Here is a 12,190-nt window from a genome sequence, read left to right as displayed (position 1 = left end):
AAGCAAAAACAACATAGCCCTATTCTTTGAAGACACTATGTCCTTTTCAATCATTCTTTCCGTCTGGTGCTATTTCCCTGCCTGGAGTGCCCCTCCTGAGCTTGCTGTGGCTGGCAAACATAGTTAGCCATCAAGACTCAGAACAAATGAGACTTGTCTGAGAATCGTTCTCTCATTCTTTTCCGGCTTGGCGATCCTAGCACTTTACACATACTTCAATTTTCTCCTACAATGTTCGGTAGTGGCATTATTAGATAGTGTTAAAACATTTACAGGCTTTAGAGGCAGATGATTGTGGGGTCAAGTCCATTACTTTCTGACTATGATTTTAGACAAGTTACAAACCTCTCTAAGGCTGTATAACCTCATCTGTAAAATAGGGATTTAAATTTGATCTCAAGAGTATGAGGATTCAATGAGCTAACTTGTCTAAAGAGGTCAGCACAGTGCCCGGTATACAGTAAGTACCCAATAATGGGCAGCTGCCACAGGCCTGTCTCTTTTACCAGGTGAAGGACTGCCGGAGGGACTAGGCCACACCATTTGGCTTCTGTATATCACTAAGGAGTACTGGAGAGCCTGGCACGCTGAAGAGAGGATCCATAAATGTTTGATGATATATTAGTTTCTGATAGAATATTAAATAAAAAAATTGCTCTGCAGACTAGAAACACATGATTGTTAGTATATAAATACGTGTGGACACAGACCTCCTCATATGCTGTACTCTTTAAGGTCTTTCTGGATATATTCATGGGCTCTTTCCTGATCTGTACTCTCCACCTTGTGGGCTGACCATACATCTGCTTGCTTATCTCACAGTCTCTGCTGGGTCCTCAGCCTCACAATGGGGACATTAATACTCAACCCACAAAGTTGCTTCAGCATTAAACGAGTTAATGTGTTGAACATACAGCATACAGCGGCATGCAATAAAGGGTAAGTCAAGAAAAAGAAGTCACCTTCTTTGTGAAGACTTCCTCAACCCTTCCAGATGGTGCTAGTCTTTCCAGCTTTTACACTTTCCTAACAAACCAGTATTTTTTTTATCACAGCCCTTTTCACGCTGTGTTCTGTCTTTGTAAGCAACTGAAGGAAAAAAATACCACTGAGCATGTTTGTTATTTGCTAAACGTTGTTAGCACATACCTACATTTTCTATACTAAGTGTTAACAGCCCTTTGAAGGGGGTAGTGTTAGCTCCATTTCACAGGTGAGGAAACTTAATCAAGAGGTCCAAGGTCAGTCAGACAATACGCTATGGGTAAGAGGGAACACCATTAGTATTCTTAGCACACACCCTGTAACATAGCAGAGCTTAATAATTATGTGCTGACTGAATAAACAAGTGAACATATTTAACTTAAAAATTCAGTAAAATAAAAAGTAAGGCAAGTATCAAAATAATTTAATTTTAAAGCTTTTTGTTATCCCTATTAGACCTCCAAATCCATTACCAACTAAGAGTTCTCAAATAATACGTGAAAAAAACTAGCCTAGGATTTACTGCCCATGTTTTGAGGCCTTACAAACTAAGTATCTGTATATAACATAATAAAGAAATAATAAAGAATTCCTTTAGGTTGAGTTCTGTGGCAAACTCAAATCCAGAACTCAACCATTTTTATTCTATCAGGAAAGGCGACCATGGTTAACTCCAGGGGACTACTTTCTATGCACAGAGCATTCCATTTTCTTTTTCAGATTTACAGATTTGTATTTAAAATCTGGTCTCTCCTTCCCTAAAGTAAATTAAGGGTTCCCTAATGGTGGTAACATGACAAAACAAACCGCCTGTAGGTAGACATGGAGTGCCCAGCCCTGTTACGTGCTGAGATTGCCACAATTAGCTCTAGTGAATGTCAAGTAGACTGATCTTGAGATATAAATAACCAGCAAGGGCAGGACGGCAGCTATCAGCTTGGGTCACGCAGGTTATTGAACAGAAGTCAGATGGTAACTAATTCTAGTCACTACCGAGCAGAATGGAATTTGAACCAATGACCCAGAGATGAAAGACTCCCTCATTGGAAAAAAAAAAAAAAAAAGTACAACCTTCTCGGTACTAGGAAACTAAATTCTTAAAACTGGGTTAAAAGCCAAGATTTCCTCCATTTTTCCAAGTTTCCACACTATTTGTAGCACTGAAATAAATAAGCTGATGATTTTGAGACATATTTGAAAATCCATTGGTTTGTCACCAGTTCACTGCAGATTTATCTCTTATACTAGAGTATCTGGCCTGCTCTTGAGAGAAGTTTTATAATTAATTATGTGTGCTAGGCCCTAAACTTGGGCATCAATTTACTATTCCTTTGTGGAAAAAGAAAAGTTCACCATGTAGTAACTCTGAAAAGAACTTTTGCTTTATTATCGTCTGAGGGGACTAATAATTTAAGTTGTCAGAAAAGAGCAGTATCTGCTTGCTGTTAGTGAGCGCGGCAGAAACATGGGTGTCTGGGCAGCGCTGTTACCTCAGCTCTCCCACTCTTTACCTAACTCATTTAAAATGAACAATAAAAGTTTTCTTTAATTAGCTACTGGTGTGCATTAACATGATCATGATTAAACCATAAAAACCAACTGTACATTACTCTGGTCCCCTCTTCCATATGTTTTGAATTATTCTGTTTGAAAATGTACTTTGTGTCCCTTTTAAAAGTTCGACCTTCTGCTTTCAGAGAATTAAATGCATATTACTGCAGTGAAGAAGATAATGTTTCAGACCTCCAGGCATATATTAAACACACTGGCAGCACTTGAGACAAAATGCTTTACTTATTAGATACTTCCTATTCTAAACAGTGTCATCAAAGGCTAAAAACAAAATCCATATAAAAGCTGCACAATGCTTCCACACAGAACCCGTGCCAAAATCCCTGTACTTTCCAACTAATGAGGAAAGGATGTGTACTCTTAACATATGAATGTAAGATTTTCCAAGCATTCACTTTAGGAAACTGAGCTATTGATTCCATATGGGTTATGTTAAATGAAACTGTATTGGTAAAATAACCTTTAAGATATCTGGCATGATAACTATAATTAAACAATATTTAAAAGACTAAAACAAAAGGGAATTTGGTTCCACAATGGCTAATTAAAATAAAATGAAAAAACACAGCATGCCATCTATCAAGATAAATTGTTATTGTTTAAGAACTATTTAAATACTGTTAAAATATACTTTTAGATAAAATCTGAAAGAGCTGGAAAAATATTTGTGGCTTAAAAATGGATAGTTTGGTGAAGAAAAAAGTATAGGACTCTGAAATTGTATGCGGAGATAACAGCTTTAAAGCCTTGAGCACAACCAGATGGTACTTAAATTGGAGGAATTCTACAGTTTCACTATCAATGGGTTTCAATATGAGAAGATTTTTCAATAGCTAGGAAAACATGTCAAGTTGATAGTTTACTTCTTCGATCATTTCAGCGCATTTTCCCATCCTCGCAGCTCTCCATGGCACAGATACTAGCCACCACGGAGAAGGTGCTGAAAGCTGTCCTAGTAGTTGGGGAGCTGCAGCTAATTCCTCCTTTTCGTGTACGGAGATAGGTAAGTTTACTAGCTCACCCTGGAGTCTGGCAAGAGCCACAGTCTCTCAGGAGCAGAGGCTAAAACCATACTTAAGTATGTGACAGTACCAAAGAATGCATTAAAATAATTTCAAATGACATTAATTAGATGTTCTTCAGGGGCATTGTGGAGCAGAGAAAGATAAGCCTGATTGACTGAAACTTCTGGTTTGGCCATATCGACATTTTTAGGAGCACATTCAAAAAGTCAGCCTCATTAATAAAAATGCTGCAAATAAATGGATATTTAAATCTTTTAAAGAAAACTATGTCGGAAGCAAACTCTTGAGAATGAACAAGGTGTAAAACAAATATAATTTTTGCTTTGACGGATGACAAAAAAGGGCAATTCAGCATCTATTCCAATGTTTTAATTCATATTACTTCTTTTAATTTCTTTATCATTTACTATACACGAACACAGATATATCTACATATTTTCCCATCTTCCTATCATAATTATGGTTCTATAACAGCAATACTGAAGTAGTATTTCCACCAGGCAACAGTCATGCTTTAACCTTCATCAGAGTATCTTTTGCCAGTCACGAGATCATTACATCTTATAAATTATGAAAAAATCAAGTGTGAAACCACAAAATCAAAGTGACAAACATATCTGTATATCCCTGTGACATCTATTCTAATTTTACTGTCCTTGCTAAAATGTAATAATGTTTTCAAAGAAGTAAAGATCTTACAAAATCAAATACAATAAAAAAAATCGGTTAAAAAATCAGTTACAGTATTCTAATGGCTTCATATACTGGAGTTACAAAGGAGAGTTTTTACAAACTTGAAAAAATTATGTGCCTCATTGTCTAAACATTTGCGAACATACTCTTCTAGCTGTATCTTTTAGAAGTTTGGTTTTGGGGATGGGGTGGGGTGGTGCTGCTTGGAGAGGTTCCTTGTATATCCCTTTAACACAGAGACAGCCTATTCTGGAAGCTTTACAAAGTAGCAAATTGTTGTAACAATCAGCAAGACAATTCAACTTGATGAATTAATTTAATCAAGTAAACAACAAGATATATCTAAGTCTCAAATTTTCAGTGATGTCAGCATCGCACTTGATAAATGTGTTATTTTATACATGAATTACCATCGCAGCTCAGGGATGTGCTAGGTAAAATTTATCTAAGCACATTAAATTAATTAAAAAATTAGAAGAACAAATTCCATTCTATATGAAACATCTCCTTAAGTGTCACCAACCCATGTTGTTTTTTTACTTAAAAACCAAACTTGAACAAGCACTGTGTGCACTTGGGTACTACAGATAGAGTGCTTAGAAAATCAGGGCTTTTTATATTTTATTTCTCTAAGCCAAATGTTCTCCCAGATCCCACATAATATAATCGTTCCCAGTTGGATGGCAAAAAAAGTTTTCACAATACTGCAGTAATTATGCAAAAGAGCAGAACTAATGATACCCATCACTGCTTAACAAATAGCATGCTAAAGAGTACTATAGTTTCAAGTTATCCCTTTCATGAAGTTACTTTTCCGGCTCTTTGAAGTAACAGTATGAGGCCACTACTGCTTGCTAAGTATCAGTTCAAATATTCACATTTCGAGACCAGTGCTAAATGCAATAAAAGAAGCATGGAGATAGATAGTTCAGGCAAGGTTGTGTTTTACTGTAGCCCATGTTTGGTCTATTGTTCTAATTAAAGTTGTAAATCACAAAAAGGGACCAGTTCTAGTGCTAAACGGACTATAATACCCTGATCATTATCAGTGTGTTTCAATATAAGCCAAACAAATAAAAAAAAGTATACACACCAACCTACCCACACAAGTTCAAATCCTACTTACTGAGATTTTATCTGCAGTGCTGACCTTTAAACTTTCGTGCCTGTCTGTCCTTTTATACATATATGATTTCCTAGCATAAGCTCATTTTCAGGAGCTTCTAAATTCATGGAAAAAAATTAGTTCCAGGTGAAACGTTGCATAGAAGGTCTTAACTCAGAAACAGTTTTCATTCTCTCCCCCTCTCTTTCTGTCTGTCACATAGAAAATTGGAATAGGTTGGTCATTTTTGTTCAAGGAGACTAGGTCTAATTGATTTATACTAACTTCTGAATTTAAGTTTGACTTGTTTGCTTTTTGTAATGAATTTGGTTCTTAAAAAATAAAACTTGACACATTCTGGGAAGTTGGATCTTTATCAAAACAGATGCCTTTACATGAGAAACAACAACCTGCTTTGAAATGGCCACGATGTTAATTCTTTTAAAAGTGGCTACTGTGTGTACAAGGTAACTACTCTTCATACTGATGATATCCAAGGTTCATTCCACTGATGTCAATGTGGAAACCATTTTGTTTCATGGCTGCTTAAAGATTTTCAATAGGATTAAATCAGCTGCAAGTCCTTATTATATCAGGGTTTACAATTGTGTCTGAGTTGGAGTCTGTTTCTCATAGAATTTTACTCAGAGACTGACTTAGATTGGCTCCTTAGAGCTAGTCTGATTTTACTAGAAACAACTGTATCACATCAGCCACTCTCATAAACTTGCCTTAAGATTGAATCAGCCCTGACCCTGAAGCAGATGAAAGTTTACCGAGCCTATGCATTCTCTGTTAAGAGTCACAGAAAATTTGGCATTTAGTTTCTGCAGCAGGGCAGAAGTAGAATATGCTTATTAACCATTCTAGTGGGCCTCTGTCTTGCAACTATGAACCTGATTTTCTGATAAGAAAACTATAGTTGAGCTTGGAGACCTTTCTATTGATAAAAATACATACAAATTCTTATTTTATCCTTCAAATGACATATACCCCTTTACGGAAACTATGTAGGGTTTATGGAAATGAAGCAAGAGCATGCTTTTAAAACGAAATTTCCCCTAGTTTTCTGTATAAGTTAAAAATAATGAAAATGGCTTAAGTGTATCCATAATTAACTTTATCCAGTAGCTGGTTTGCGCTGCCACACAGAACATAGTTATTTAACAAAAATACTGAGCTGATTTTCATTATTATATATTTTATTTATTAAGTCCATACAAACCTGGTTTGGTTAACTGTAGATCTCCTCAAGGTAAACCTAATTCTTGGTATTCTCTACTATGTAGCTGATTTTATTGAAGTCCATCAAAACATAGAATAGAGGGTCGCTTACAAACTTTTATTGGCTACCCTTTAACTTCATGATAGCAGATCAAATCCAAACTGAACTAAAGCTACATATGATTCTCTGTGTTCTCATATGTTGTCAATACCTTAATGATGCATGTAATGGACTTGAAATGCAAAATGGTCAAGATGTTAGAGAAAAACATTTGCTTATGCCCTGCAGCCAATTCTTCTTTTCCATTAGAAGAATTGTGTTCTGTGCTGATACTCCATAAAAATCATCACTAGGCCGAAATGCCCTTCCCCACAAACTGCTTTGATCATAGCCTCTCCCTTTAATCCTTATAAACCTGAACTATTCTCTAAATCAGGTAAATTTCCTAACAATAGTTGAGGCCAGCTAGCCCTACACCACCAGTTAATTTTCATATGCTGATATGTCCCAAGTAATTCTTGCTGTTCTGAGAAAACAACTTGTAATCCAACATATATCTTAAGGATATTCTCAATCATGTGGAATTGCTTGAATAAACGTTCAGAAGTTAAGAAAATGTAGATTAACTCCTCCCAAATATCAAGCATCATCTCTACAAACATTAAAGCAGTAGGTAAGTCTGGAAACTCCTGAGAAAACTTTCTCAAAAAGCTTTTTAATAAATTTTTAATAAATTTTAACCATAGTTGTTATATGATTACTAGATGACCTTATCAGAATGTCTCTTGTTAATACTAAATTTCAGATCATATTCATAACAGTTTATCAAATTAGCATCATTAAAGAGGAGTGTTCTCAGTATTTAAAGTTTATATGTCTCTAAACTACTTAAAGAATAAAGATATTTTTTTAATGATAGTTTTAAGGCAACGTTATTCAGTCAAGTATGGTTAATGTTTGGACTTTAGCTATAATAATTCTATCGGGATTAAATACTTCCTGAGCTTCTTGAAGATAGAGCCAATGTCAAAATTATTAAGCAAAATGTGTAAAACAATATTTCACATTATTCATTCATTCAACAAATTCTTATTCAACATATACTATGTTCCAGGCACGGCTAGGGATATAGCAGAAACAAAGTCCTTGCCTTCATGGAGTTTACATCCTAGTGGGGAAATCAGATCATAAAATTTTATGTAACACACACACACACACCCCCGCACCCCCCGCCTGTATTTGCTGATGGACTGGACTGGACTGTTGGAATATTATGAGAGAAAGACAGGAGACAAAAATGATTTGATTTTTTTGCCTGAGCGATTATAAGAATGGAGAAAAAAGATTTTCCACGTTATGCAAGCAGCTTCCCAACCTATCTGTTATGCCAATGCTTTAATAAAATCCGACTTTCAAACTTTGCCTATTTTCCCAAGAATCATAAATGACCATAGTGATCTTCACATAGGGAGATGATGACACTCACCACCATACCCAACGTCCCAAAGGACTCTCTAGTTTACGACGTCTTCCTAGTTCTTCTAGAAAACCAAACCCCCAATCAGCCAAGAACCATTCAAGGGAGGGCTATAATTAGAGATGGTTTTCTGGGGTTGGGCCTAGACCTCATTCTGCACAAATACTTGGAGGACAGAAGAGTGGGCCAAGACATGGAGTCATGCCACATCCCCGGAAAATCAAAATGGGATGCAGAATATTTCTTGGTAGGATTTTGGCCCTGGTACAGCTGAGACTAATGGAATATTAGTGAGTTGAGTAAGAGGAAAGGGAGAAGAGAGGGCTGAACTCTTATAAGACCTAACTATTTCTGATTGTCTTTGAGCATGTCTACTTAGATGTTCCATTATGAGTATCATGCACCTAAAAGATCACCATAGGTCCAAGTTGAAAATGGCAGTGGCAGGTAGGTACTGGGTTTCTGGGCTGCTAGGGTGGTCCAGGGCACAGCTGGGGTGGTCCAAATCAAGAGTGATGCCCATGGCAAGGAGGGCTCAGCTCACATGTGGAACACCCTCACCTACTTCTTAGCACTCCCCGGTGTATGACTGAGCATGCTGAACGTCTTTCTCAATTGCCATCACAGAAAGCATGAGATTCCCAAGTTCATCTCCTACCCCCATCTCCACATCAGGTCCAAGCCCTTTCTCTGGAGAGATGGTAATCATACTCTATACCATAACTCTCACATGAATCCATGTCTGACTGGTTATGAAGATGAATAAAGAGAACCTGGACCACAACTCAGTGTGGACCACAGCATTGGTTTGGACCAGGACTCTGTACATGGACCAGAAAAGTATATGGGACCTTAAGTTCACCTTCCTTACCTATATCAAATACTGATCAGTATACTGATCTTCCATCCCTTTGCTCATGGCAGGAGACAGCTTCAATAAATAACTTACAGTAGTCAAAAAATAAATAAAAATAAATAAAAAACTAAAAAGATAAAAGATCACCATAACATTCTAAAATATCTTTTCCCAAAAATATCACCTTTATAACTTAACTTCTTATTTGTTCCCTCCCAAAAGGCTCAAATATTAACTATATCTTCCTGGTCCCTACCAAGTACTGCTGGTCATTCCTTCACATCATTAATTACTCTTGCTGTTTCCTTTGTATTTTTTATTCTCACTGGCCCTTCCTGTTCTCCAATGGCTGAATACAAAAGTTCCTTATTAGTTTCTTTCACTGGTCTTTCCCTTTCCTAACCTATCCCATATAGCACTGCCAGATTACTCTTCTCAAAATATTTAAAATATTTACTTACAAACAGTTGTCTCACTAGAATGTAAGGTCCATGAAAACAGAGGACTTTTTGCATATTTATTTTTCTACTTTATCACTGGCACCCAGAACAGTGCTTGGTACACAGAAGGCATCCTGTAAATATTCAATGAATGAATTAAGAAAAAACCGAAATGAATTTTGCAAGGTGCTTATTTAGGTCCCTGGGTGAAAGAGTAGACACAAAGATCAGTTAAACTTGAAGCCTACCTTCTAGGTTAGAGATACTTTACTAAAGATGCTTTTAGAACACATCTGTTCCAAGACTGAAAGAAACCAGGATTTGGACTTGTTGAAATGGCAGTAAAGACACTGAGGCTGAAGGAACCACATAAATGAAGAGACAAAAGACGGGAAAGAGCATGGGTAAATATATGGTAAAGGAAATGCCCCATTTGGCTCAAATAAAAGAGGTATTAATGGGAATAGTGGAGGATGAGGCTGCAAAGGCAGGATAAAGCAAGATTCTAGGTGGCAGGTTAATAAAATGGAATTCTTAGTTTTTTTTGCCGATCTTCTTTAAAGCAGAGCCTTTCGACCACCAGAATCAAAATAATCTAGAGCACCTGTTAAAAATAGAGATTCCCAGGCCCCATGCCAAAACTATCTTACCTGAAGGTGACACCTGGTGACCTACACTTATAACAAACTCTCAGTAATTTTTCTGCACATAATATTTGTGAAACATTGCTATATACAATAGAACGTTAAAAGAACTTTCTGAGCAAATAAATGACAAATGGTGCTTGAGAAAAATTAATGTGATCAAAATGTGCAGTGGGAATAGGGATTGGGGGGAAGAGAGGATGCAGGTAGCACCACCAGTTAGAAAGTAATTGGCCAATATGCACCCCTATGTTCATAGCAGCAATGTCCGCAATAGCCAAACTGTGGAAAGAGCCGAGATGCCCTTCAACAGATGAATGGATAAGGAAGATGTGGTCCACATATACAATGGAATATTACTCAGCCATCAGAAAGGATGAATACCCAACTTTTGCATCAACATGGACGGGACTGGAGGAGATTATGCTGAGTGAAATAAGTCAAGCAGAGAAAGTCAATTATCATATGGTTTCACTTAATTGTGGAACATAAGGAATAGCATGGAGGACATTAGGAGAAGGAAGGGAAAAATGAAGGGAGGGGAATCAGAGGGAGAGATGAACCATGAGAGACTATGGACTCTGAGAAACAATCTGAGGGTTCTAGAGGGGAGGGGGCTGGGGGGATGGGTTAGCCCTGTGATGGGTATTAAGGAGGGCACGTACTGCATGGAGCACTGGGCGTTATGTGAAAACAATGAATGGTGGATGACTACATCAGAAACTAATGATGTATTGTATGGTGACTAACATAACATAATAAAATAAAATTTTAAAAAAAGTTCATACATTTTTCACCTGAAGGTAATGTAACATTATGTGTCATCTCTATTTCAATTTAAAAAAAAGTTCATAAAAAAAAAGTAATTGGCCAGATGACCAACATGGGGATGTGAAATTAAATAATATACGGTGTAGTGGGCATTTCCTCTATGACACCTTCCCTTTATGAGCCCACAATAACTCCTCTCTCTCCTATAATCCTGTAGGGCATACCAGCTTTATCATTTATCTGGTACTTAGCATATGCTACCTTCTATTGCTATTTTCTTTTAAGCCTTTTGCTCTCTTAACTAGATTGTAGGATTCTTGGGTCCAGAAACACGCTACGTCCATTTTTGTAGATCCTGTGCACAAAGCATGTATATGAATGAGGTGAGATAAGTATATTGGATGACAGTGATGATGGTGATTAAGTTGGCAATACTGATAACCTAACTAGTTGATTCCCTGATATTCTCTAAAGCAATACCAATGCACCGATAACACTTATTTCATGCTTAGAATGTGCCTGGTATTTTTCTATGTGTACTTAGAATATGTTAGGCACTATTCTGTATCAACTCATTTAATCCTCAGCTCTGTAAAGTGGGTACTATTATTATTCCCATTTTAAGATAAAGAAACTGAGGCCCAGATAAGTAACTTGCTCAAATCACACAAAAATAACACAAATGTTTATTAAATGGTGTAGCTGGGATTTGAACATTGGGAATATGACTCCAGAGCTCATTTTAAAATCATAATCTACATACTCTCTATTTCAGAATCTTATTTCTTTCATAGCCCTTACCACAATTTGAAATTTTTAAACCTTGTTGTTTTCGTTACTATGTCTCCCTACTAGATGGCAAGATCCATAATTGCAGGGACTAGTTACTTTTGTTCACTATTATGTATCTAGTGTTGGACACATAGCAGATACTCCACAAATACATGCTTTGTAAATGAATGAATGAATGAAAAAAAATTAAGAAAAAGAAGCAGCAGAAAAGAGTAGAGGAATGAAGCAACAGATACCATTATGAGTACCTAAGGGACTAGCAAGGCTTTTATTACTGCAGATTTCAGACAGATGGCTTCCCAGAGAAAGCCTTCATCAATACATGAATGTATTTTGAAATGCTGAAAGAAAAATCCATTTGCAAGGTGCTGAGACCAGGTGTGTCTATTTTGGCAAATCACTGTATTCAAGAACAGGAAGCAGAGCTTGGAGATAGAGCACTGCACTAGGGAACTGAAGACCTGGCTGAGTTCTACTGTTTCCACTAACTCACACCTGTGTGCAGCTATGTGGGAAAAAACTGTCTTTGTTCACAGCTTTCCTTTTGTCGACATGGAGTTAAAATAGGGTAATCTAGGCCAAATTCAAATTCTCAGTTCAATGTAT

At 36.8% G+C, this 12,190-nt stretch overlaps 1 protein-coding gene and 1 pseudogene across 2 annotated transcripts in view; one reads left to right on the top strand and one right to left on the bottom strand.

Annotated features, from left to right (window-relative positions):
* Positions 1-12,190, bottom strand: part of VPS13B (vacuolar protein sorting 13 homolog B) — a 762,353-nt gene that overhangs the window by 211,246 nt on the left and 538,917 nt on the right. The gene's annotated exons all lie outside the window — the stretch shown is intronic.
* Positions 8,516-8,847, top strand: LOC110579148 (annotated as a pseudogene).

The sequence above is a fragment of the Neomonachus schauinslandi genome, chromosome 4 (genome assembly GCF_002201575.2).
Source record: "Neomonachus schauinslandi chromosome 4, ASM220157v2, whole genome shotgun sequence".
NCBI lineage: Eukaryota > Metazoa > Chordata > Mammalia > Carnivora > Phocidae > Neomonachus > Neomonachus schauinslandi.
Note: the sequence above shows the minus strand (reverse complement) of the source record. Positions and strands in the feature narration are given on the sequence as shown.